Genomic DNA, 27,847 nt, shown 5'->3' on the forward strand with positions numbered 1-27,847 from the left:
CGAATGTTGTTAGTCCAACGTGCTGGCTAAAGCTTAGGTCAGCCACGGGGTTGGCGTCACGGGTTCAGCCTAGCAGACACCTGAGTCAGGGGGCAGAGAGGCAAGGTCAGTGCAGAGGGAGGTGGATCCCGAGGTGGGGGCGGAGCCTGGGAAAGGCCAGCGCGGGGGGGGGGGGGGGGCGGGGCCCGGGGGGGGATGAGGCCGGAATCAGGCAGCGTGGGCGGGCCTGGAGGCGGAGCCTGGCCCCGTGGGGTTTGCGCCTGCGCACGGGGGTCCCGGGAGGCGGGGCTGCGCGCGCGCGCTGCGCGGGCCCTGGAGGGCGGAGTCCAGGGCGGGCGCAGGCCGAGGGAGGGGGTGCGGTGTCTCTGGAGTCAGGCGCTCCCTCAGGCCGCGGACGTGATGCTGACTGCTGCTGATCCGGCGGCGGGGCCGGTGGGGATGTGACGGGCAGTGCCTCGCCTCACCTGCGGTCCTTGGGCCCGTAGGTCACTGGCGGCCAGCAGTCGGGCCGCGGCGGAGGAGGCAGCGTGACCTCCGCACGGTGAGAGTGGGGGTCAGGAGGGAGCCGGGGCCGGAGTTGGGGTGGGGCGGGCGCCCGCGACAGTCCAGGGCGGGGGGCGCGTCAGGTCGTGGGCCCAGGCACCTGAGGTGAGACAGTGACGCTCTCCGGCCTCCCGCCCTCCCCGCACCATCCCGAGCTCCCCACGAGCCGCCTGAGGAGGGGCGAGCGTGGAGCCTGGAGGCCGGACGCCCCCCTCTCTCGGGTTGTGACAGGCGCGCCGGGGGGCCTCGGGCGCGGGGCTGTGCCTTTCTCTAGTAGGAGGAATCAGGGCGAGGCCAAGTTACCCTGCGATTTCAGAGCCAGGATGCTTGTGAGGTTTGACAGGGGAAAGTACCCGGTTCCCCTGAATGACGGTTTTGTTTTTTTTTTTTTAAATTATTGGGCCAAAACAAAGACACACCCTGAGACACATCCTGAGAAACTTTGGTGGACCACACCGTTGCCATATAGGTTCAGATGCTCCTTCTCTCTCCTTTGACATCTCCTGTTTTTATACGTATATTTGGTTTTTATGCTCCCACTTTTTTTTTTTTTTTTTAAATCAAAGTAAAAGGAAGAATGATTCCCTTGAGGTAGTTGTCGTCGGTAGCTAAGCTTGAGTTTGAATTTCAATAATTGCAAATTCATCTTTGTAGGCTACCCAGCCAGTTAGGCTTTCAGGTCCAAGACTAGGCCTTAGCAGTGTGGAAATTACTGATGCAGGGACACTTCGTGGTCCCAAATTGTAATGTGAATGTTTTCTTCCCACTGGTGAGATAAAACTTGAGCTTTAGCCTTTTCGGAGTCGTCCTTTGAGAAGACATTCCTTTTCTCCTTTTTTTCCTGAGCATTAAAATGTAATGGAACGTATTAATTATGCCAGTTTAAAAAAAAATCTTTTAGACTAGTTTAAAGATTTTAGTGGTGGCCCCTCTTCTTTAACCAAAAGGAATTTAAGATACCCTTCTGCTCAAAACATGTCGTATCTGCAGTCAATATATGATAAGTATTTAAACATTCCTGAGCGGTTTGCCTGAGGTCAGTCTTCTCAGACATTATTACTGTTTACCTCTAGTGATTATTATAGCTCTTTAGTATTATTTCATTATTTTCTTTAGTGTTCTCAACGTTGACTTCAAAGAATCTTTAGGTAAAAAAACACACACTTTCTTGAACCCTTTAGCCATAATTCATACTCTTTTACTTCAGTGTGGTGTTAATATGCCATAGTGAGAAACTGCTAGAAGACATCCTGAGGGCAGGAGCTTTCCATTTAAAACAACAGCAACAACCAACCACTTATTCTGTATTTCCATATTGAGACCTGCATTTTTTTGTTTGTTGCTTTGACTCAACTCCTTTGTGTACTGGACGGGGGACTTTGCTTCCATCAATGACTCAGTATAGGTAATTGAGTCCGTCAATGACTCTACATTATCTGTGTTTGATAAACGTCAAAGTCCTTCACAATTTCTGATAATTTGTGTTTCTGATTTCATTTCCACCATCTTCCCTGCCAGTCCATACAAAGACTACTTAAGAGTTCTCTGAAGATGACTCTTTCTTTGTAATTTTACACTGTTCTTCTGTTGAGAATTCTTCTCTCCCTAGTAAACAATTTGCTTTTCAAGGCCTACTGAAAATGTCACCTCTGAATATGGTCCAGACATCTTATCCCCCTTGTCTTGACTGATCCAGTAGCACGTCATACATTCTGCATTTAGCATTTGCCAGTTAGTAATGATTTGCTTAAATGTCTCTCTCCATAAGACTTTTAGGTTTCTTCGGAAGGACCTTTGCAACTCTAGCATGTACTGTTATGTGGTACAGGTACTCAACTATTTATTGAATACATTTTTGAGGAATGCTCTTAATCCTGAATATAGATTTAAAATAGGCAAACTTTGTTAACTATTTCTTTCAATATCAGAAAACATGGAAAAGATGGATGTGCAAGGTATTTTTAAATTTCTAAGAACACAGTCAAAATTGTTCCTGGTTGGGAATGAAACCTCAGTTATGACAGCAAAAAACCAATACATTTTATGATGCAAGGGTAAAAACGGCAGGGCCAGTAAGGATTGCTGCTTCATTGATTTTAGGACTTTATTTTGAGGCAAAGTTATTTGCCCGAGGTCATGCAGGTAGAAAGGGACAGACCTCGGATACAATTTTGACTCTCTGTATTTCCTTTGCCCCCAGTTTCCTAATTCTAAGTTTTAGTAATTGTTCTACAATCTGAGTGGAAGATTTTGAGAGTCAGACATGTATTAGTAAAGGGAGTCAATAAATAGAATGTTGAATTTGAAGGAATTAATTAGTTATTTGGTTCAGATGTAAAATTTTACCTCTTAAACAACCAAAGCTCTAAAGATAAGTGCCTTGTTTGAGGTTTCTTAGGGTCAGTTGTACCCCACATCTCCTCACCTCACGGTTGTGTATTTTTTATTACTTAATGGTGCTTTTTGGGAAAATGAGGAAGCTGCCAATTTTCAGAGGGAGAACATATCAGCTTGTATTTTCTCCCTCCATGAATGCTTAGCTGCCACTCTTTCAAACTTAGAGCCCTTGAGTGGTGAGAAACATGATTATTCATTTGGGGATAGAGGAGAAACCTGACCGTAATTACTCCATTGGCCAGATAGTTTTTAACCTCAGTGCTTGGGGCCCTCTCTCCAGATGCCACATAACAAGTGGCTCTGCTCACCATATGGAGATCCCACATACAGTTAGTTTTGATGGTAAAATGAGATTTTAACATAAGGTTACAGATGGTTAGTAACATGGCTAAAATTACATGTATGGCTAGTCTGTATGTGAGAGGAGCCTATCTGATTACTCCTCTGGGATAGGTTTTTTGGGGGAAAAAAAGGACAGTTGTGGTTTTTGCCTCTGAAAAGCCAGTTTTGAAATGTGTATTCATTGTCGTGGGCCTGATGAACTCCATCAGGCTTTTTATTTTACAAACAACTTCATGATGAAGAAATAAGAAAAAAAAATGTTTAATTTTTCTTCTCATTTAATTCTTACCATGTATCCGTGATTTTATACTATATTCAAAGCATAAATATAATGTTTAATATTTGTTTTCACATTTAATGTTTTCTTTTTGTTATAATTTTTATACATTTAAGTTATACAATGTTGCAGTGAATTGAGTTATTTATTTTTAATAGTTGGACATCCAAGTTGTTTCTTGTTTTGCAAGTAATGCAGTTATTATATAGCTGTGCTGTTTTGCTTCTTTACTTTAGGCTAATGACCCAGGAGGGGGAATGACAAGGTCAAAGGATATGAAGGTTTTTGTCACTTTTGAAAAATATTGCTGAATTTATTTCCAAAAGTTTTTTTAAAAATTTATTTATACAGCCTCTGGCAGTTGGTTGACCAGTTTCATCAGACTTTTACAGCTTTTTGTTTTTTAAAAGTTTGGTTTTTAGGGGTGCCTGGGAGTCTCAGTCAGTTAAGTGTTTGCCTTTGGTTGAGGTCATGATGCCCGGGTTTTGTGATCCAGCCTCACACTATGCTCCTTGCTCAGTGGTGCCCCCACCCCGCCCCATGTTCTGTCTTTCTCCTTCAAATATAAATAAAATTAAATCTTAAAAAAAGAAAAGGTTTGTTTTTTAAAAATAGGTATAAGGGCATCTACTGTCTAACATCACTAACCACAATAGAAAAGCAAATGCAGTATTTTTCTAGTTTTACCTTCTCCTTTGTATGAATTGTTTGTCTCTTATGCCTGAATTTATTGGAATCTTTTTACCAATTTTCATTAGCGCTTAACATCATGAATATATGAATCTCTTAACATATGTATCTGATCTGTTTTGTTGTTATTATTGTGGGTTTGGCAGTTTTCTAAATTATTAAAATCACTGACTTACAAAAATTTTTGTGATTTCGTCATTTGATTTTGATGTCTAAGAATAAATGTCAGTCCACCATCTATCTGATATACATTTTTATTTTCTTAAGCTTCTAGAGTTTGTTTTGTTATGGGTATATATCTTTAGAAAATTATATATGCAATTGAGTTTGAATTTAATTTATGTGAATTTTATATGCTAGAGAATCACATTCTTAAAAATATCTGAGTTTCTGTTGGTAAGCAGCTACTTTTTTCCTTCCTGAACTTGGATAGGAAACAAAACAAAACTAATCTAGTTTTTTTTTTTTAAATAAATAGGTACTTGTTTTTAAATAAATTATAGTAAATTTCAACAAACGAAAATTTCAGGAAAGCATACTTTGGTTAATTGAAGTTTTTGTTGGTTCATGGTTAACCAGAAGGTCATTTCTCATTTAACTCTTATTGTTAATCATTCTAAAATATATGAGAGTCAAACTTTGGTAATCTGCTTCCTTTGAGGAGTGAGACATTCTAGATAGATGAGCTATCCCAGGGTAGTAGTTAACATCGAGTGAATGCTGGATACTGTGCTGGTACGTGGCATTGAGTTGCATACTTAATTCCCAGAACAACCATGATTAGGTTGTTTTCATATCCTCACTTTGCAAATGAGGAAACTTAGAGAGGTAAAGTGACCTGCCAAAGGTAACACAGCTAGTAAGCAGTGGAACTGGAACTCAGTCTGCCTCCTCTTTTTTTTTTTTTTTTTTTTTTTTTTTAGATTTTGTTTATTTATTTGACAGAGAGAGAGATCACAAGTAGGCAGAGAGCCAGGCAGAGAGAGAGGGGGAAGCAGGGAAGCAGGCTCCCTGCTGAGCAGACAGCCCCATTCGGGGCTCGATCCCAGGACCCTGGGATCATGACCTGAGCCGAAGGCTGAGGCTTAACCCACTGAGCCACCCAGGCGCCCTTCAGTCTGCCTACTTTTAAAAGGCTTTGTTTGAAAACTGTATTATCTTAATTTTTGTGCTAAGGATTTGAACTTTATCTTGTAGGCATTGGAAAGATATTAGATGTTTCAAAGCAAGGGGATAATAGGATATGTCTTTTAGGGAGTTGGCTGATGTAGTGGTGTGGAAATATATTGAACTGTTTTCTGATAGGAAGTGGTTGACTAATAGGTCATATGAGAAGGGAAGCCTGAAATGCAAAGTGGGTTTGGAGATCAGGGGATACTATGGAAAGATACAGGACTTAGTAAGTCACTGATTTACAAGAGTGTGGGAAGCTGGAGTGTTGATTTGGAAAATATGAAATAGGGTAATGACAGATGAATATGTACTTACAGCATGTCATTATGTTTCTTTCGTGGCATTGACTATGATGTATTGCACCTAATCTAGTGACACATCTACCTGCCCCACTGGATTATGTGCTTCTCAAGAATAGGGACAGAGTAGAAAGCATGATCTAATACAGAATGAGCTAATTCAGGAAAATGGTAGAAGACTGATTTGGGGGTGGGAAACACCAAATCACCTAAATCAAATAGTGCCTGGAGGAAGAGTAGCTCTAGAAAGTGACAGCTGTCAGGGAGGAGCAGGGAGAGCAATCAGTGCCAGACTGGGAGAAGTTTAAAGGAGAGGGAAGTACTTACAAAAGTAAATACAGAATGCTACTTCAGGCTACAAACAATTCTAGTTGTTGTGTCTGGTGTGATATGCTGATGACCTGCAGTTATATATAGCTCAGTTGTCTATGTTACTTTTTCCTCCCATACCTTTCTCAGAGTATCCTGTGGTTTCCTGCTTCTTTAAGCTTCTAACACTTGCTACTGGTGCTGATGCTGGGATGTGACATACCCTCTGGAGAGCAACCAGTCAGAAGTCTCCTTCCTTTTTAAGTGAGTTGACAAATCAGAGTATGTTAGGTGTAACCTGTGAGTTTTCAGCTCTTCTCTGCTGAGTTGATTGCTTTTCAGTGTTCCCCCAGTTACTTCTCTGGCTTTCAAGACTTCTGATTGTTTTGAGATTTAGAACCCTTGAGAAGACAGAGGATTCTTAAAGACTGGATGCTTGAAAGCTGAAGTTTTTCACCTGTTTACTTTTCCATCTTGACCAGTTTGAATATAGTTGGGTCATCTTGGAGGATTGTTGATCTTAAAAATGCCCCAGGACCATCATTCCGAATAATTAAGCATCTCTGTTCTCTTTGTACAGTCCTCTTTGTACAGCTCTTAGTTATCTAAGGTGTAGGAGCTTGTTTGAAATTTCCTTGGTCAGTTCCAAGTAACTTACTTCGTATGACTGGTTTTCTTTCTTTCATTTTTAAATATTCAATTAATTTATTTGACACAGAGAGAGACAGTAAGAGAGGGAACACAAGCAGGGGGAGAGGGAGAAGCAGGCCCCCTGCTGAGCAGGGAGCCCTAGGCAGGGATCAATCCCAGGACCCTGGGATCAAGACCTGAGCTGAAGGCAGATGCTTAACCCACTGAGCCACCCAGGTGCCCATATGACTGGTTTGCAAAGAGCTATTTAGAGAAGGAATTTGTGTTTGATTTCTTCTTCTTTTATTTGCTTCAGAGCATCCTTATTCTTCACTCTTTGCCTTCTTCCCAGTTTTCATCTGGCTGGTTTCTGTACTTGGTAAGTACAGTAAGGGGAAAAGAGAAAAAAAAATGGATGATTACTTTTCTCTTCCTTTCTTTGCTGTAATTGTTACCACACTCTTCACCACAGTCACTGCTCCTAACTGTCCAATTTGTCATGGCCCCCTACCCCATATCTTCAGTATGGGAATGGGAGATGCAAGACCGCTTTTTAGCTGAGGAATGCTGGATGTCTCAGGGTTTTGGTCCTTTTGTAATGTGATATATCTTAGTAGATGCTTTCCATTCCCTGGCAACCTACCTCTCTTTAAATGTTTATTTTATTTATTTATTTAAAATTTTTTTTTTATTTACTTGACAGAGATCACAAGTAGTCCTACCTCTCTTTAAAATACAAAAAATGAATTTAGGCTCTGTTTCTTTGAATTGATTCCCATTCATTCTCTCTCTCCCTTCTTTTCTCCCTCTCTCTCCCTTTTCCTCTCTTCTTCCTTCTCTCCTCCTCCCTCTCTTCTTCCTTTCTCTCTCTGTTCTCCCCTCAGCTTCCTCAAATATGTCCCTGCCCCCATACCAAGGCCATAATCTTGATGACAGCCCCTAGAGAATACACTAGGGACAGCTAACTCAGGCAGACACCAGGAGGTACTTTGAGTTTTGTTGTCATCATATTAATGATATTTGGTTGGAGCCTGAGTGCTTTGGGGAAATTTGAGAGCTTTCTCTGACCATTATGTCTTGGCAGTCAGTGCTGGGTTGGCAGTTACAGTTTTCTCTGACAATCATAGTTTAGAAAAGCAGGAACTATTTGTAACAGCTATTTAAGTATAGAGTGGGTCTGGTGATGTTTTGGTCTGAGTTCTTAGGCCAGGTTATAGGAGATATATCCAGGGAGTGGGGAGGCAGAGGTGCCTCTTTTTTTTTTCCCCCTTGTTTTTCCTTTTATTTTTATTTAAAAAAAATTCCTCAGATTTATTTTCTCCATTTCATGATTGCTTTTGGCTATCAGCATTTTCCCAGGCCCTGAGAAGTTCTGCTGTATAAAATCCTCAATCCAAGCTTTCAGACGAAATACTGAGTCTAGATTTTCCTGATTCATGCTATCCATCCATTCAAGAAATACCCACTGAGCCCTTGCTAGTAATAGTGCAGTGAAGAGAACACGTTTTTTACCCCTGTGGAACTTTCATTCTAATGACAAGATACAGAGAATAAATAAGTGTATATATAATATGTGGGTTATTATAGTGCTTGGAGGAAAAGCAGAATAAGGCAGCATGCAAGGGGGATACTGCTGTGTTATATAAGATGGTTAGAGAAGGCTGCAGTGAAGAATGGTATTTGAGCAGTTCTAAGGAAGAAGTGAGATAGTGATCTAATTTATGCAGGTATTAGGGGAGAGAATGAGGAAGATGAAGTGAGTGCGAATATCGAATATCTTGTAGCTGAAGCATGCTTGTATTGTTTGAGAAGGGGCGGGGCGCCTGGGTGGCTCAGTGGGTTAAGCCGCTGCCTTCTGCTCAGGTCATGATCCCAGGGTCCTGGGATCTAGCCTCACATCAGGCTCTCTGCTCAGCCGGGAGCCTGCTTCCTTCTTTCTCTCTCTGCCTGCTTCTCTGCCTACTTGTGGTCTCTCTCTGTCAAATAAATAAATAAAATCTAAAAAAAAAAAAAAAAAAAAAAAAAGGGGCAAAAAGAAAGGCACACGGGGGGGGGTAATTGGGGGAAGAGGGGGGGGGGGGGGCCACAGGTGGTGCTGGGGGAGGGGTACATGATTGATCATATATGGCCTCGTAGGCCAGTAGGACTTTGGCTTTCACTGTGAAAGAGGGAAGCACTGAAAGCTTTTTGACTTGTTTTAAATAGACTTCTCAGGGGTGTCTGGGTGACTCAGTGGGTTAAGGCCTCTGCCTTCGGCTCAGGTCATGATCCCAGGGTCTTGGGATCAAGCCCCACATTGGGCTCTCTGCTCAGTGGGCAGCCTGCTTCCCCCTCTCTCTCTGCTGCCTCTCTGCCTACTTGTGATCTCTGCCTGTCAAATAAATAAATAAAATCTTTAAAAAAAATTTAAATAGATCTCTCAACAGTTATGTAGATAATATCCAAGACTAGGTATAATGAGATTGTTCAGGAGGCCCCAGCAGCAATTCAAGGTGGGAGATCATAGTGATTTTTGGCAGGGTTTGGGAGAAGCATTTACAATTTGTATACATTTGGAAAACAAAGCCAACAGCATTTGATGGTGGATTGGATGTGGCCATTTGTTGGTTTTGTCCTGAACAGGTAGAAGAATGGAGTGGCCATTTACCTAGCTGGGGAAGACTTCAGGAAAAGCAGGAGGGAAATAATGGGCTTAATTTGGATGTGTTAAGTTAGCAATTAAGTGGAGATAATTGTCCAGACAACGAGGTATACATGAGTCTGCGATTCAGGCCAGAGGTCTGGGCTGAAGATAACATATTTCCAGTCACTGACATAGACATAGTGTTTAATACCCTAGGAACTGATTAGGATAATCTAGGAAGGAATTGTGGCTGGAGAAGAAGCTCAACGATTTTGCCTTAGGTTTCTGTAATGAGCTAGAGCTAAGAGAATAAGAGTAAGAAGCACTCCATGAAGAAGGAGGAGAATTAAGAGTGAATGGTATCCCTGGAGCCAGGTAAATGTTTTAAGAAGGAGGGAGTGAATGTATAGCTGTGTCAGATGTTATTAGATCCAGGACTAGGATATGATGGTTAGATTTAGCAATACGAAAATCACTGGTGACTGAACAAGTTCCTGGTGGATTAATGGTGATGAAAACTTTATTGGAGGGGGTTTATTAGAGAACTGTAGGAGAAGACCTGGAGACAACTAATTCTTTCAAGGAGTTTGCTATAAATAGAAAATAAGAGGAAGAGGGTGATAGCTAGAGGGGATGTGGAGTCAAGGAATTGTTATTTTTTTTTTTAAAGATGGGTGCTTTTCTAGTATATTTGAATAAATACAAAAATATTTATAGCTGATGTAATGATCCAGTGGAGAGAAAAAATTAAGGAGCTATTTCTTTGAAAATAGTAAATGAAATTAATTTAATCCTAATCTGTGAACCCAGGGCCTATTATTATCGTATATATATATGTCCTTATGTATTGACCTATTTCTTTCAAATTAAGACAGCGGCTAGGGGAGAGGTGTTAAAGAACACCTCCTACCTCCAATTTGGCAAATTTTTATCAGTTCAAAACTAGTTTTATATGTGAGTAACAAAGATTGTGTTTTTTGTTTTTTTGTTTTTTGGGCTTTTTGTTTTTGTTTTTTTTTTGCTAACCTATTTTTGTTTGGTAACTTCTCCCTATTAATCGTTTTTAGCAGTTTTGCACAGTGTTTTCCCTGTGGTTCTAAATTCTGTTTTGGTAATCTTTGTCCAATATGGTAGTTTTACTGTTAAGTACTTTTTAAAACAGGCAAAAAATTATTTAATAAAAAAAATTTAAAAACGTAAGTGAAGTATTTTTAAGAGAAAGATTTGATGGCTATTCTTTTTCCTTTTTTTCTAATGTACCTGACCATGCTTTTTCTGTAATTGCTTCTGATTATTGAGTTGATGTTTGAGATGAGTTCAGAAACTTATGTTGAAAGCCCATATTACAGTTACATTACTTTATATGCCTCCTCCTGTGGTTCATTTATGTTTGAGTAAGTAGTTGTCAATATTTAGTGCTGAAGCATTAACTGAAATCACTTTTTAATCTTCATTGGTCTCCCTCCAGATTTTCATTCCTTAGCCACTTTTCCATACTACTGACTTTTGAATTTCTGAAACACAGATCTGATAAGGTCTTATTGTTGCTTAAAAATCTTTTGTGGCTTTCTGTTGTCTGTGGAAGTCAGACACCTTTTTTTTTTTTTTTTTTTTTTTTGCTTCTTGTCCAACTCCTGCCTACACCTGCACTCTGCTTCAGGGGATTTAGAATGCTCCTTATGGGTTCTAATGCATATTTGATGTTTCTTATCACAGGGTAATGGTGGGTTTGCTGTCTGTGTATAGAAAGTCCTTCCCTTGATGTGTCCCTTATCTTCTGTCATGGTTCCATGTTCCAATATTCTTTGACATTTCTATGCTTTTGCACATAATATCCCTTTTTTCCAGAATATCATCCAACTCATTAACTACTTTGCTAAATCAGTTCATCTTTTTAAAAATCCAAATAAGGGGACACCTGGGTGGCTCAGTGAGTTAAGCCTCTGCCTTTGGCTCAGGTCATGGTCTCAGGGTCCTGGGATGGAGGCCCACATGGGGCTCTCTGCTCAGCAGGGAACCTGCCCCCCCATCCCCCACCTGCCTCTCTGCCTGCTTGTGATCTCTCTCTCAGTCAAATAAATAAATAAAATCTTAAAAATAAAAATAAAAATCCAAATAAGTCCCCTCTTCTAGAAAAGCTTCTAGGCATATTTTTACCATGCCTCCTCTACCCCTCCTCCATTGTATTTTTTGTTACCCGTATTCCTGTAACATTTGCAGGTATTTTGTTGTAATATTTGCTGTACTTTACTCTGTTTGCTGTGATGGCTGGTCTCCCTTGCCTCAACACCAAACTTATAGTCACTCAATACATTTTTGTTGAATGAATGATTGAGTAAGGCAGATGATTATTCAACACTGACCCAGTTTTGATTGACCCATTTGGTTGGACTTTTTACATCAGTTTAATTTATAAAGATCATACAAATGAGCAATTCTTTTTTTTTTTTTTTTAAGATTTATTTACTGAGAAAGAGAGTGAGCGAGAGAGAGAGAGAGAGAGCGAGCGAGCACAGTCTGGGGAGAGGCAGAGGGAAAGAAAGAAGTAGGCTCTCTGCTGAGCAGGGAGCCCAATGTGGGGCTTGATCTCAGGACCCTGGGATCATGACCTGAGCTGAAGGCAGATACTTAACTAACTGAGCCACCCAGGTGCCCCCGATAGCATTCTTTTTTTTTTTTTTTTAAGATTTTATTTATTTATTTATTTGACAGACAGAGAACACAAGTAGGCAGAGAGGCAGGCAGAGACACAGAGAGAAGGAAGCAGGCTCCCCGCTGAGCAGAGAGCCCGATGTGGGGCTCGATCCCAGGACCCTGGGATCCTGACCTGAGCCGAAGGCAGAGGCTTTAACCTTCTGAGCCACCCAGGGGTTCTTAAAGAAAGTCACATACAAAATGTATTAGGAAGTTAAATTTTATTAAATATTTATTCTTCTGGGCAATTAATGAGATTTGTTGATTTCATTATATATCACAAATCTTTTTTTTTTTTTTTTTTGGTCTGAATATCTGAATATTTTTCCTCTGGTTTTGATTTTTTCTCTTTGATACTTATATTTTGTTATCCTTACTCACCCTCTCTACCAGAAACATATTTTAAACTCATTGTCTGAACTTGATCTTGACTTCGACTAGTATTTTCTGTAGTATTATCTTGTAAGTTACTTAAGTTTCTGTGTAGTATTTTTAAGTCTCACTTCTGTATCTTTTTATTACTGAGTTCAATTCTAAATCAACAAACATTTTTTGGCCACTTCCCTTGTTCTGATTTGTTAGTACTAATGATGAAAGGCTGAATAAGAGAAGGTCTCAGTCCACAGGTTATTGTTGTACGCGATTGGTTTAGTAATAGTGAAATATCTAGGTCACCTTGGGAGTAGATAATTTCTCTTTTTTATGTACTCTTTAATTCTTACTTTGGTTGCTACCAACCTCTTTCAGGCCCTAGATAATTTTAAGACTGCTTAATAGTTTATCTTACCTTAACTCTCTTGTCATTCCCGTTCATCATGAATGCTGTCATCAGATTGATTCATTGTCTTTAAAATAAAAAAAAAAGCTACCAGTTTTTCTTTTTCCTGCTTGTGGAATAAAATCCAAAATAGAATACAATCTGGAATGCGAAGGCCTTGGCTCAGACTTCCTTTCTTCTCTTCTGCAACATGAACTCTCCATTCCAGCAAAACTCTTTTACATTCTATTCCAAACATGCTTCATACTTTTCCTTTTTTGCCTTGTTTGAGCCATTCTGCCATCCCAACAGTGTTGTTACTCTTGGTTCTTCTACTTACTGAAATTGTATCTGTACTTGGGTGTAGTTCCTAGTTGTTAAATCTAGTGTGAACCTTTTAGAGGATCATGCCCATGTTTGTAACACCCTCTCTGTCTTCGTGACATCACTCCTGTTTCTCCTTTTTGCCTATTCTTCTTTTCTCAGCTGTCTTTACCGACTCCATTCCTAAATGGCTCATGTATCCCATATTTTCAGTCTGACCCCTTTATCTTCATTCTGTCATGCTTTCTTGGAACACATGCTGTTTTTCATTATCTCCTTTGAATTCATTTCTTCAGCCCTGTTTTCATCTTGAGCACTCTAGTCCTTAGGTGAGCTACTTAGAATGCCCACCTGATTGTCTAGCAGAAAACCTGAAACTTAAAAACATCAAAAATTAACCACATATTTTTCTCCAGATTTATGTATACCATCTCATTTTCCTGTCTTGGTTAATGATGCTTCCAGTTCCTCAGTTAGTCAAATTATAAACCTGGGAATCATCCTGACTTCTAATCTCCTATCCCTCATTTTCCATTAGCTGGCAAGTCTTGCTGTTGGAGTTGTGCCCTCTCTATTCCATTTACTGTTACCCTGGGCCAGGCTCTATTAACCTGAGCAGACCACTGTAAAAAGTCTCTTTAAAGTAAGTCTTCTGCCTGATTCTAGATATTGTATAAGAAGTTCATGTTGATTATATTTTGGAGGAATGCCAGAAGCAAAATAATTTTGAGCCTGCTTCCTTAGAGTAGCACCTCACCATGGATTAATCTTTGTGTATTCATTAAAGGTCAATTTCCTAATATCTCTATAAAATGGTATTGTTAAGAAATTACTTATGCTTTGTACAAGAAAGTTATGTAAGGATTAGGAATATTTTTTCTAAGGGTTAAGGGGGAAAAGCAATGAAAGATACAGGGAGACAGAAGCCTGGCTGGGACAAGTGCCAGAAATGATCTTATAGGACCTTTTCTTAACTAGAAAAGAGATTTTTAAGTTTGAAAGTAACACTTGGTGCTTTGTATCCAAATGCCAGTTAAAGATCAGTTAATTACAGAAGGATCTTGAGACTGCGAAAAGACAAAACTGAGAGCTTTAGTGTGGGGAATTATAAGCTAATATATTTGAGTAGTACTTTGAAGAGACATTGTTTAACCGTCAGTTAATACCAAGGAGGGACTTCTGATATCATTCTTGCATGTTCCTGGAAGATACTGGGCTAATGTGCTGATGCTACAGATGTGGTACCATACTCACTATCTCTTTGTCATCTAATATATTTCATAAGCACAAGTCTGTTAGTATTCAATCATTATTTTCTGAATTCAGATATAGTAAAAAAAGAGCTCTTTAGTTTTTTTTTGAAATTTTTCTTGCTTTGCTAATAGATTTTAGATAGAATTTGTCTTGCTTGTAACATTTTAAAAAGTCACATTTGCAAAAGAAGGTACTTTAAAGCTTGAGTCCTTTATATTCTTTTTTCCTTTTTTTAAATATAAATTTTAGATAATGTGCTTGAGTCCCTTATATTCTGAATGAGTTAGCATAAACTTCAAAAAATGGAATTTTATATATTGCAGATACTTTGTCAAGTTATTAAGTGTATTTTTATTAGCTTTTGTTGTTACTGTATTGTTGATCTCTATTAATTTTCCAGTGGATTTCAGGTTTATGAGGCTGGCACTAGATTCTCACTTGGAAGTTACCTTGGAAAATCTATTCAGCATTCTGTATTGTAGCATTTTGAAGTTGGGGTGTGTGTATCATTTTGGCTTATACTGTTCTGCCTAGGATTCCTCTGTAGAGGAAAGAAAGGATAAAGCCTTCAGAGAGAGTTCTTAAGGTAGATCAGAGTGGCATTTTGAGCCAGGGTAGTAGTGTGTACTCCGGTAAGGAGTCCTGAAAGATCATGGTATGGGAATGGATCCTTGGGTAGTTTGGCATGAGAGGAAGGCAGGGTTTGTTGGGTAGTGGTAGGAGAGAACAGCTGCAAAAGAATACCACAGCCATATTTGGAAGGCCTTTGTAATCTTAGCTGTACTTGCTTATTATCTGTGTATCTGTGGATAGATTATGTGATTTCTCCATATTTCAATTTCCTTAAATCTGCAAAATCAGAATAATAAAGATACCTGTGTTGTAGGATTGTTGTGAGATTTATATGAGGTACTGTACGTACCTGGTACACAAGAGCTCAGTAGGTACCAGCTGCTATTGTTAGTACCGTTTAAAGGCTTTTTTTTTTTTTTTTTTTTTTTGAGAGCCATTGAAGGATTTTAAGTTGAAGAGTGACATGATCAGGTTTATAATTTTAAATGTTAAGTCTGGGAAAAGCATAAAGGGTGGATTAAGGGGAAGAAGCTGAAGGTAGGGAATTAAGGAAACATGCTGGGAAGCTGGCTAGAGATGATAAGAGTCTAGATTAAGTGGTGTTGGAGGAGACAGGGTGAATTTGAGAATTACTAAAAATTGACATGTATGGGATACCTGGCTGGTTCACTTAGTTAAATATGTAACTCTTGATTTCAGCCATGGTCTCAGGGTTGTGAGGTCGAGCCCTGCTTTGGGCTCTGGGCTGGGTGTGGATCTTGCTTAGGATTCTCTCTCTCCCTCCCCCTCTGTTCACCCCCTGTCCAAAAAGGAAATTGACATATGCATTGTATTCAATGAGTTGGGAAAATCTAAAGGGAACTAGAAAAGTAGCAAGGATGTAGACAGAGTACCCAGCTGGGTAGGAAACACTGTATTCTTTCTTTCATTAATAGGAAAAGGCAGAAGAGGATGGTTAGAGGCACTTGCTCACCATTGCCAGGGATCTAATGGTTGAGCTCCACTGCCTCCTGTTCTCTAGATGGGGCTGGAGGATTTGGGCAACTCAAGATGAGTCCAGAACAGTAACATTGGGCAGCACACAGAGATATTGTGCCAAGTATCAGGAAGCTCTCATGAGTGTAGGAGAGACATGATGCAAGCCACAAATAGACCTAAAAACAATACTAGGCTTGAAACAGAGGTAGAGCTAATGTCTAAGGGACTGGAAGGAGATTTGAATTATGTTTGGATTTGAATCTCTGGGTTCTGCCCTTTCTAAGTGTTAAAAGAAGGTCAGGCCCTACTAAGGACTGAACTAAGTTTTGTTAATTTTACAAGTTCAGAAGTCTATTTTAAGCATTTGGTATTCTGTATATTCTCATTTAATCATATATTCTTTGGCAAGATTAATTGTAGCATGTAAAAAATGCTGCCTTTTACTGTAAAATGATTAGTTTTTAATATGTTTAAGTTGAATATTCTTACCTTACATAATTTTACTTAAATACTCTTTGATAATAAACAACAGAGTTCTGCCTAGAATATTATAACATGTATTTTCTTGTCATTGAAGTGTTCCTTGGATTGACTGACCAAATTTAGATTTTTCAGTAACTTTCATTTCTTCACTCCTTTTTTTTTTTTTTAAAGGTTTTATTGATTTATTTGATAGAGAGAGAGATCACAAGTAGGCAGAGAGAGGCAGAGGCAGGCGGAGAGGGGAAGCAGGCTCCCTGCTGAGCAGAGAGCCTGATGCTGGGCTTGATCCCAGGAACCTGAGCTGAAGGCAGAGGCTTAACCCACTGAGCCACCCAGGCACCCCTCCTTAGTTTTCATTGAATGTTTTTTCTACATAGTATGATAGTATTTAGGAATTGAAAAAAACCAAATATAACATGGTCCTTGTTCTCAAGAAGCCCCCTGTCTGGTAGAGAAAGTAGAACACATGTAGCTAATGATTTTAAAAATAAAATAAGGTGACAATTGCTATACCCAGAGATATATGGGAGCCCCTCAGGAGAAGCACTTAATCCAGGCATGCTGATTCTCTAGTGAGCTTTATTGCTATCTATTACATGAGAAGCAAAAATATAGAACCTAAGAACTGTTATCTAGCAGTCTGGTAAAGATCAGGCCATAGGACTTAGTACATTCCAGAGAGCAGAGGTACAGATATGTCATGGGAAGTTGTAAATTGCAAGAAACCTGTTACAGCTCTCCCTTCTTGTTATGCTCTCTTTGTGGGACTATTATGTATGCTTCTTGTCTCCCTGATGGAGACACTACTCTTGATAATGGAAAAGACAGGATGACTGGTTGAGGGGAAATACATATGAGATAGGTTGAAAAGAATTAGAATTAGTTAGCATGAATAAGATAAGTATAGTACCAACTTAATATTTTTTTAAATTTGGAAATAATTTCATACCAAGAGGAAAATTACAAGAATGAAAATAGTAGAAAGAATATTCAAATAGTCTTTTTTTTTAAAGATTTTATTTATTTATTTGACAGAGATCACAAGTAGGCAGAGAGGCAGGCGGAAACACAGAGAGGAGGAAGCAGGCTCCCCGCTGAGCAGAGAGCCCGATGTGGGGCTTGATCCCAGGACCCTGGGATCCTGACCTGAGCCGAAAGCAGAGGCTTTAACCCACTGAGCCACCTAGGCGCCCTTCAAATAGTCTTAATACAAATTCATTGATTGTCAAAATGTTATGCTGTTTATCATTTCCTCTCTTCCATATACATATATGTACATATGGATGTGCATATATGTCTGTATACATATATATGGTATTTTGTACATAAATGCATGCACACCCCCAAAGCATTTGAGAGTAAGTTGCGTATATTATGACAGTTTACCCCTAAATACATCTACATGTATTTCCCAAGAATAGGGATTAAAAAAATTAACCTCTATGCAGTTATGGACTTATTAATTTAACACTGAAACAATAATCTACCATTTGTATTCCAATTTTTTTTTTTTTTAAATCTTCACTGATGGGGTCTCCTTTATAGCATTTCTCCCCTTACACAGACTGGCTTTTAAATTTTTTTTTTTTAAAGATTTTTATTTATTTATCAGAGAGAGAGAGATGGGGAGAGAGTGAGCACAGGCAGACAGAATGGCAGGCAGAGGGAGAGGGAGAAGCAGGCTCCCTGTTGAGCAAGGAGCCCGATGTGGGACTCCATCAAGGACGCTGGGATCATGACCCGAGCCGAAGGCAGCTGCTTAACCAACTGAGCCACCCAGGCGTCCCCACAGGCTGGCTTTTAAAGAGCAGAAAATGAAGAATGAGATTTTTTGATAGGAAGTCCAAAGAAAATCATAGAAACTTTAAGTTGGCTTCCCCTTTTATTCCAAATCTGTCTTTCTCCCATTCTTTCCATTTCAGAAAATGGCAGCACTATTTGATTAGTTGTTCAGGCCAGAAATCTGAGAGTCATCCTTGATTTCTCTTTGCTTTTTTCCTCATTCCTTGCATTTAATCTATCACCAAATGCTATAGCTCCTGTTTACCTCTGCCTGCATCTTCAACTCTACTCTTTTCCCTCCAACTTCAGCGTGCCCAGTCCATCACCATTTCTCATCGGGGCTCCTTCCTACCAACCTTCTTCACTAATTTCCCTGCTTCCTTGTTTTCTTCCTTCCAATTCACTTGTCACAAAGCAACCAGAATGATTTTTTAGAAATGAAAATCAGATCATGTCACTCTCCTCATAACCTTCAGTGGCTTTCCACTGGGCCAGAGCACTAGAGTCTAGCTAGCTTGTCTTTCTTTAGGTTGTAACTTCAGTCTTTTTCCCCTGAGATGCCTTCCTTGATGTCCATCTTCTGTTTTTCTCCTATAGCATTTTGTTGTTTTCCTTCAACAGAACTTACGATTTGTATCTACTCTTTTGCCCATTTTTTTTTCTTTCTCTTTTTCTCTGCCTCCTACATTAGACTGTAACTGCAAAAACCATAGAAGCCATGTCTCTTTTGTCATCTTTTGTATACTTAGCACCTAGCACATTGCTGGAATCATGGCAGGAGATTAAATATTTGAATATGCTTAGTGAAAGGAAACATGAGACGTTATCTGGTCCTACTGCCCATCCAGTGTAAGAGTCTGCACTTTCTCTGGCAAGTGATTATTCAGCTTGTTTTCGAATGTTTTCAGATGCACAACTTAGTGTTGTTGTTGTCTTTAAAATGATTTTATTTATTTATTTATTTGAGAGAGAGAGAGAGAGAAAGAGAGAGAGCATGAGAAGGGGGAGGGTCAGAGGAATAAGCAGACTTCCTGCTGAGTAGGGAGCCCGATGCGGGACTCACTCCAGGGACTCCGGATCATGACCTGAGCTGAAGGCAGTCGCTTAACCAACTGAGCCACCCAGGCAACCCACAACTTAGTGTTTTATGTGGTAGTGTATTGCCTTGTTGAGTAATTCTGATAGTTTAAAAGGTTTTCTTTACTTTGAGCTGAAAACTGCCTTTCTGTTATTTTTATCCATCTAGTTCTGTCCCTCTCTGATATGTTAAACTATTTGATAGTAGCAATCATATATTCTGTTGGTTAGGCTAAAACATTTGTAAATTATTTACATTATTTAACATGGTTCTTTACCCTTATCTCTTCTGTATATATCCATTTTGTCAGGGTGACTCCAAAAGTGGTATATTGAAGAATAAAGATGTTCTTAATCTTTGGTCTAGTAATTTGTGGTTAAAAGATTTAAGCACATTATCTCAATGTAATATATGATAGCTATTGAAATAATAAATGTAACATGTAATGTGGGAAGTACTTTAAATTAAAAAGTAAAATGTTAATTTGTATCTACTTATTGTAGCCAACTGACTAGTTTATTGTTAGTTTAATAAGGGGAAAATGTGATGCTAAGAACTATTACTGTCCTTCCAGCTGGAGGTAAAGTGAGCCTTCCATAGTCTGCATTAACTCTTCTGATTTAGATATTGTGTTCCTTTTAGTGTAGTCTAAGATTGCTTGTTTTGTGCCTTTATCACACTTAACCCCTTTGAACTCATCAGCTAAAATTGCTAAACTGAGGAGCAAAATTTGTTTCCTTCAGATTAAAAAACATTTGAATTTTTCATGGTAATGTATCAAATTGGGTTAGAGACCTGAGATACATGAATGATCAAGGAAATGTTTGTGGCATTTTTTTTTGCTGTCTGAATTATTTGTTGAAGGTACAACCTTTGTTGAAGGTTGTTAGTATATTATTTGAGTATTCTGTACCATTACTGTAATTCCTATTGTCCTGAAATAGGTTAATATTTTAATATTATTTTTAATCAAAGCTAATAATTAAGTAGTAATTATAACTAGAGTTTAGAGAGTTATTTCTGAGAAAACGCTTACTTAATATGCTAAAACTAGCATATTTAAGGGCAAACTTAAAAATAAACCCATACCTTGTTTTTGCAGAAAAATGTCTTTAGAATTGAATTATTTAATGATGTCCAAACTTGGAAAGCTTTTTTCTCATAAAGGCATTATTTTAGGGGCGCCTGGGTGGCTCAGTGGTTTGAGCTGCTGCCTTCGGCTCGGGTTATGTTCTCAGGGTCCTGGGATTGAGTCCCACATTAGGCTCTCTGCTCAGCAGGGGGCCTGCTTCCCTTCCTCTCTCTCTGCCTGCCTCTCTGCCTACTTGTGATCTCTCTCTGTCAAATAAATAAATAAATAATCTTAAAAAAAAAAGGCATTATTTTATATTTGTCAACCAAAAATAATTGAAAATGATACCATTGGTTAATAGTAATTAAATGTAGAAAATAAAATTGAAATTATTCTTTTAATTGATATGTGAAGGAAATCAAGTTTTATTAGAGGAGCATTAAGGAGATAGGTAGACACTTGGAAAGAATAGGAGCAGGGTTTCTTACTGTTTTTTGTATCTAGTAATTTGTTGTTAAGTGGTTCTTGAGTGAATTCTGAAAGAATTGATGGGCCCATCCTGTGTCAGAAAGGCAGGGTCTGTGGTCACAGAGTCACAACTCTGAATGTCAATTCTCTTAACTTTTCTGGATTCAATTTCCTGTATGAGCTGTAATTAACTAGTTCTAAAATTCTGATATTAAAGTACACTGTAGAGTTGCATTTTCAAAGGTATAGAGGTTAATAGCACTTTTATTTATGATATCTAATTCCACTTCAAAATATTTTTCTTGTTAAGAAGTTGTTTTTATCTGTTTTATCTATTTTTTGTGTGTCCATTTTATATTTTTCATATGGTGAGAGTAATAAGTTGTGTGTGGAAAGTTTTCAGTTTCCTAAAAGGTATAAGAGGAGACTCCATTTCTGGTTCTGATGAGCTAGGACATTACAGCTATCCTTCCTTCTAATAATAAATAAGTATGCTGGACAAAACAGTTTTATTTATTTATTCATTATTTTAAGTTTTTGTTTTAATTCCAGTTAACATACAGTGTGATATTAGTTTCAGGTGTACAATGTGTGATTCAGCAATGCCATACATCAGGAATAGTGCCCTCCTTAATCCCCATCACCTATTTAACCCATCCCCCCACTCAGTTTGTTTTCTGTAATTTAGAGTCTGTTTCTTGATTTTTCTCTCTTGTCTCTCTGTCTTGTTTTTTTTTCCCCTTTGCTTATTTGTTTTTTAAATTCTGTATATGACTGGAAATAATATGCTATTTGTCTTTCTTCGATTGAGTTATTTCACTTAACATTATACTCTGGGGGCGCCTGGGTGGCTCAGTGGGTTAAAGCCTCTGTTTTCGGCTCAGGTCATGATCTCAGGGTACTGGGATCAAGTCCCATATCGGGATCTCTTCCTTGGCAGGAAGCCTGCTTCCTCCTTTCTCTGTCTACTTGTGATCTCTATCTGTCAAATAAATAAATAAAATCCTTAAAAAAAAAAAAAAGCATTATATTCTGTACATCCATGTTAGTGCAAATGACAGGATTTCATTTTTTAAGGCTGAATAATACTCCATTGTATATATTGTTACATCTTTTTTTTATTTTTTAAGATTTTTATTAATTTATTTTAGAGAGAGTGAGTGCAAGTGGGGGGAGGGAGAGGGACAAGCAGACTCCATGCTTAGCAGAGAGCCTGACATGGGGCTCGATCCCAGGACCCTGAGACCTTGACCTGCGCTGAAACCAAGAATTGGACATTCAACCTACCTAGCCACACAGACTCCTGTATATGTTACATCTTTATCCATTCATCTGTTATTGGACACGGGCTGCTTTCATATCTTGGCTATAATAAATAATGCTGCTATAAACATAGGGGTGCATGTATCCCTTTGAATTAGTGTTCTTGTATTCTTTGGGTAAATACCCTATAGTGTGATTGTTGGATTATAAGGTAGTTCTATTTTAAACTTTTTTTTTTTTTTTAAGATTTATTTATTTATTTATTTGACAGACTTAGATCACAAGTAGGCAGAGAGGCAGGCAGAGAGAGAGGAGAAAGCAGGCTCCCCGCTGAGCAGAGAGCCCGATGCGGGGCTCGATCCCAGGACCCTGGGATCATGACCTGAGCCGAAGGCAGAGGCCTTAACCCACTGAGCCACCCAGGCACCCTATTTTAAACTTTTTGAGAAACCTCCATACTGTTTTCCACAATGACTGCCCCAGTTTGCATTCCTACCTACAGTACATGGGTATTCCTTTTTCTCCATATCCTCATCAACACCTGTTACTTGTGTTGTTGATTTTAGCCATTCTGACAGGTGTGGTTTATCTACTTTTCAAGCTTTATCTCTCACAGGCACATTTTGTGGTTCATAACTGGAATGAAAATAAATAAAAGGTTTTTTCCTCTGAAATAATAACTAGGCAAGAATTTGAAAAGACAGAAGGAGAGTAGGAAAAATACTTTGTTTTTATGTTTGTGTATAAGATTTTGCTTTCCATTATAGTAGCTACTAGTTGTGTACATAGTGCTATTTAAATTTAAATGAGTTAAAATTAAATAAAAGTAAAAATTCAGTTCCTTAGTTACCCAAGCCACATTCTTAAGTGCTTGATAGCCTCATATGGCTAGTGTCTACAGTATTGGATAAGGCAGATATAGAACATTTCCATTATCACAGGAAGTTCTGTAGATAGTGCTAAAATAGGAAATTGTATGGGGTAGGATTACTCATGAGACTACGTAGAGACAGACAAAATGGTGACTTGTCTTCACAATCCTTTTAAGGCAAAAGACACTCAATCTTGAAAGTAGAATGAGGAAGGTCTAAAGACAGACATTTCTTTGTACTGGCCATAAGGTGGCAGTGTCTTCTTAGATCAGCTGGTTATGGGACAGTCACTGTGGAAAGAGAAGAAGGAAGGGAGCAGTCCTCTGGATAAGTGGTAGCCAATGAAGATTTCTGTATATGCAAAAGTTTGTTGATAAGGTCTTTACATTTTAAGGAATACCTATGCAGAAAAAAATTTCTTAGACATTATATAAAAATGCTTTATCCTTGTGTATTTTAATTCTACAATGTTCAGAACATATTACACGCTGCACGTGTAATAAAATGGTATGTATCCATCATGCCTTGTGATATTTTTAATTCTGTTCTACTCTTGTTATATGTGTAGCAAGGATATTGATTTATTACTAAATAGGAAAAGTCCACTTTAGGTTACTACTACAATAAATCTAATTTCGAAAACATAAAATGACTGAAATGTGGCAAGATTAATGTTGAAAATCCATCTAAACATTATAGAAACTGCTGAAGCTATAAAACATTTTAGGTTCTGTATTGGTTTTCCTTATATGAGACACTTAAAAAAGCAAAAATTTTTACATAAAATAATTTATTTTACTGTTTCAGGTTTTAAAAACATTGCAGGCAAGTTTCTTACTCTGAATCCACTGAATGTGATATGCCTTGGTTTTTTAATCTGAGAGTAAGACTAGTACCAGGGGCACCTAGGTGGCTCACTTGGTTAAGTGTGTGTACCTTCAGTTTAGGTCATGATCTCCAGGTCCTGGGATTGAGCCCAGTTTGTGTGCTGATAATCTGCTTTTCTCAGAGACCAGTACCACACACAAATGAAATCACTCCACATCAAACTGTCACCACTTTACAATCCTTAATATACTTTAATCTTTTATTTACAGCCTGATTATGGAATTCAGATCAAAAAATTTTGAGGCAATCCAGAACTTCTGTTTTCCTTTGCTGGTGTTTTTCCTCACGGTGGCTCATTCCGGTATTATTTTGTAATTCACCCCAAATAAGATAATTATTTTTTACCTTCAGACAGTTTTGATTTTGATTTCTCAGTTACATCAATCAGAGTTTCTCCTTGATGTTTTTCTCTTTCATACAATGAATACTTAAATGTATGTGTATACTCTTAGCATCTTTTTGCCATCTGTTTCTTCTTTAATGAGAAGTTTTAGAGTTCTCTGAACTTCACCTGTTTCCTCTTTACAAAAATATCAAGTCTTCTTCATCTGTCCTGTCTCATTGAAAATTTTGCAGTTATTTTATAGCTTCTATTTTCCTTATTTCCCTCTTTGAAAATAATGGAGCTGACTAGTTTCCAGTTCAGTATCTTTCCTTTTGCGTAAGATTTTTCTCAAACTGCTTTTCTTTTTTAAGATTTTATTTATTTGACAGGGAGAGAGAGATCACAAGTAGGCAGAGCAGCAGGCAGAGGGGCGGGGGAGCAGGCTCCCTGCTGAGCAGAGAGCCCAATGCTGGGCTGGATCCCAAGACCCTGAGATCATGACCTGAGCTGAAAGCAGAGGTTTAGCCCACTGAGCCACCCAGGCACTCCTCAAATTACTTTTCAAAACTTCTCTTTGCATCATTTGGATCAGCCACCTCTGCTTCTAGTGCTCTTTTGTCATCTTTCTGTTTATTTATTATTATTATTTTTTAAAGATTTTATTTATTTATTTGACAGACAGAGATCACAAGTAGGCAGAGAAGCAGGCAGAGAGAGAGGGGGGAAAGCAGGCTCCCTGCTGAGCAGAGATGTGAGGTTCGATCCCAGGTCCCTGGGATCATGACCTGAGCCGAAGGCAGAGGCTTTAACTCACTGAGACACCCAGGCACCCTATTTATTATTATTTTTAATACCAGTGTAGTTAACATATAGTGTTAAATTTGTTTCAGGTGTACGATATAATGATTCAACAATTCTTTGTATTACTGAGCGCTCATCAAGATGAGTGTGCTCTTTTTTTTTTTTTTTTTTTTTTAAGATTTTATTTATTTATTTGTCAGAGAGCGAGTGAGAGCAAGCACAGGCAGACAGAGTGGCAGGCAGAGTCAGAGGGAGAAGCAGGCTCCCTGCGGAACAAGGAGCCTGATGTGGGACTCGATCCCATGACGCTGGGATGATGACCTGAGCTGAAGGCAGCTGCTTAACCAACTGAGCCACCCAGGCGTCCCAAGATGAGTGTGCTCTTAATCACCTATTTCACCCATTCCTCCTCCTCCCATCTCCCTTCTAGAAACTATGCTTGTTCTCTGTAATTAAAAATGTTTTTCATTTCTCTCTCTCTTTTTTTCCTTTTTTCATTTATTTTCTTAAATTCCACATATGAGTGAAGTCATATGGTATTTGTCTTTCTCTGACTGGCTTCTTTTGCTTAGTACTGTACTCTAACTCCTTCCAAGTTATGGCAAATGGCAAGATTTTATTCTTTTTTATGGTTGAATAATATTCTTGTATGCACGCATGTGTGGTATGCTGTGTACACACACCATATCTTCTTTATCCATTCATCTATTGATGACACTTGGTTTGCTTCCATAATTTGGCTGTTGTAAAAATTGCTGCAATAAATATAGGGGTGCATATATCCTTTTGATTTAGTGTTTTTGTATTCTTTTGGGTCATCTTCCTATTTAGAGCATTGCTTTGCATTTTCCTCTGCTGATTTCCTAGCCATCTCTAATTTTAGAGACTTTAATTCGTTTTTTGTTTGTAGTATTCTTCTGATTTGTATTTAATATTTCATTTTCTTAGCTTCAGTTATGTTTGCATAAAGAGTTATTTTAAGATACATATATTTAAGATACACCCAGGTACCAGCCAGGGGTGCCTGGCTGGCTATTTGGAAGAGCATATGACTCTTGATCTCAGAGCTGTGAGTTCAAGCCCCATGTTGGGTGTAGAGATTATTAAAAAAAAAACAAACTTAAAAAAAACTTACTATTTTTCTAACTGATGCAGCACTGAGGCACCCCAAAGTATTGTTTTAAGATACCGGTCCTACCCATGTTACAATTCACTATTAAAAAATGAATTTCTTGGTGCGCCTGGGTGGCTCAGTGGGTTAAGCTTCTGCCTTCAGCTCGGGCCATGATCTCAGGGTCCTGGGATTGAGGTCTACATCGGGCTCCCTGCTTGGCAGGGAGCCTGCTTCCCCCTCTCTCTCTGTCTGCGTCTCTGCCTACTTGTGATCTCTTTCTCTCTGTCAAATAAATAAATAAAATCTTTAAAAACATGAATTTCTTTCCTACTATGTTATTCTTGAAAAGATGGCAATTTGTATATTGTTTATTTGTTTTTCAGTTATTTAAAGGCCCTGATAACTGGTTCTTTTTTTTTTTCCTTTCTTTAATTTTGCATACTTGTGTTCAGTGGCTATTTTTTTCTTTTCTTATTAAAGTGAGCATCTTCAGCTTTCTGTTCTCAACTCCCCAACCTTTTACTCATATTCTTCTAGAAGTTTCCCTGAAGTGTTGATTTCTTTAAAAAAAAGTTATTTTTTGTTTCTTTACAGTTACCTTACAGTTACTTTGAATAACCCTTAAACATTTATCTATCCTATGAAACTTATAAAAGAAGAGAGAAATTTTCTCATTTGTGCTTCATGAATAAGTTCTTGAATACTTCTCCACTGTTAAATTTCTTTCCTTCCCCACCCATTACAGAACTAAACACATCCATTACTTAATGCTTTTCCCGCAGTTTGCCAACTCCAGGATCTCAGCCACCTCATCCAGCACTACTGAAGGTACTGGGAAAGAAATGGGGAGGAGGTCCATTTTATTTTAGTCTTTTCATTTACAACAAAACTTTCTTGTCATAAACTAATAAATTAGTTTGGAAAACACAGGTATATTGAGTGTTAGCTTAAGAAAAGAATGGGGGGGTGTATAATAAAATGGTTAAATTTGAATCCTAGCCCCATTACTACTAGCTGTTTTACCTTGGGAAAGCTACTTAACCTTTCTCTGTTTAGTTTCCTTAACCCTTCTCTGTTTAGTTTAGTTTCCTTGCTTGTGAATAGAGATCGTATTTACTTCTTAAAGTAGTTGTAGAGATTAAATAGGTTAATGTATGTCAAATCCTTAGAACATTGCCACACTTTGCTACTGCTGTTCCTCCTGCTCCTACCACTACTACTGCCACTATATTCCATACTGAGTGCACTGACCTGAGTTTAGTGGCCTTGGTCCTGTTAATATTCATATGAAATTGGACAAATTATGTGATGTCTACAAACCTCTTTGAAAAGAGAATAAATATACTTCTAATATGTTATCATGAGGTTAAGATATGATAGTTCTTATAAACTGTTTAACACAGTACCATGCACATACCATTCTTTTTTTAAAAATTTTATTTTTTCAGTGTTCCAAGATTCATTGTTTATGCACCACACCCAGTGCTCCATGCAATACGTGCCCTCCGTAATATGCACCACTAGGCTCACCCATTCCCTCCCACCCCCCTCCCTTCCAAATCCTCAGTTTGTTTCTCAGAGTCCACAGTCCCTCATGCTTCATCTCCCCCTCCAGTTTCCCCCAATTCACTTTTCCTTTCCTTTTTCTAATGTCCTCCATGTTATTCCTTATGCTCCATAAGTAAGTGAAACCATATGATAATTGACTCTCTCTGCTTGACTTATTTCACTCAGCATCATCTCCTCCAGTCCCATCCATGTTGCTACAAAAGTTGGGTATTCATCCTTTCTGATGGAGGCATAATACTCCATAGTGTATGTGGACCTCATCTTCCTTA

At 38.6% G+C, this 27,847-nt stretch overlaps 1 protein-coding gene across 6 annotated transcripts in view; it reads left to right on the forward strand.

Moving 5' to 3' along the window:
• The first annotated feature begins 312 nt into the window (after window positions 1–312).
• CCSER2 (coiled-coil serine rich protein 2) overlaps window positions 313–27,847 on the forward strand; it is a 187,570-nt gene continuing 160,035 nt past the window's right edge. For 5 of the 6 annotated variants that reach the window (XR_009403943.1, XM_059397935.1, XM_059397939.1 and 2 more), the window contains exon 1: window positions 313–541. The gene's annotated coding sequence lies outside the window, so the exon portion shown is untranslated. Of the gene's footprint in view, window positions 542–6,180; window positions 6,295–27,847 lie in introns of all 6 variants that reach the window. The other variant, XM_059397936.1, reaches the window with a different exon arrangement.

The sequence above is a fragment of the Mustela nigripes genome, chromosome 4 (assembly GCF_022355385.1).
Source record: "Mustela nigripes isolate SB6536 chromosome 4, MUSNIG.SB6536, whole genome shotgun sequence".
NCBI lineage: Eukaryota > Metazoa > Chordata > Mammalia > Carnivora > Mustelidae > Mustela > Mustela nigripes.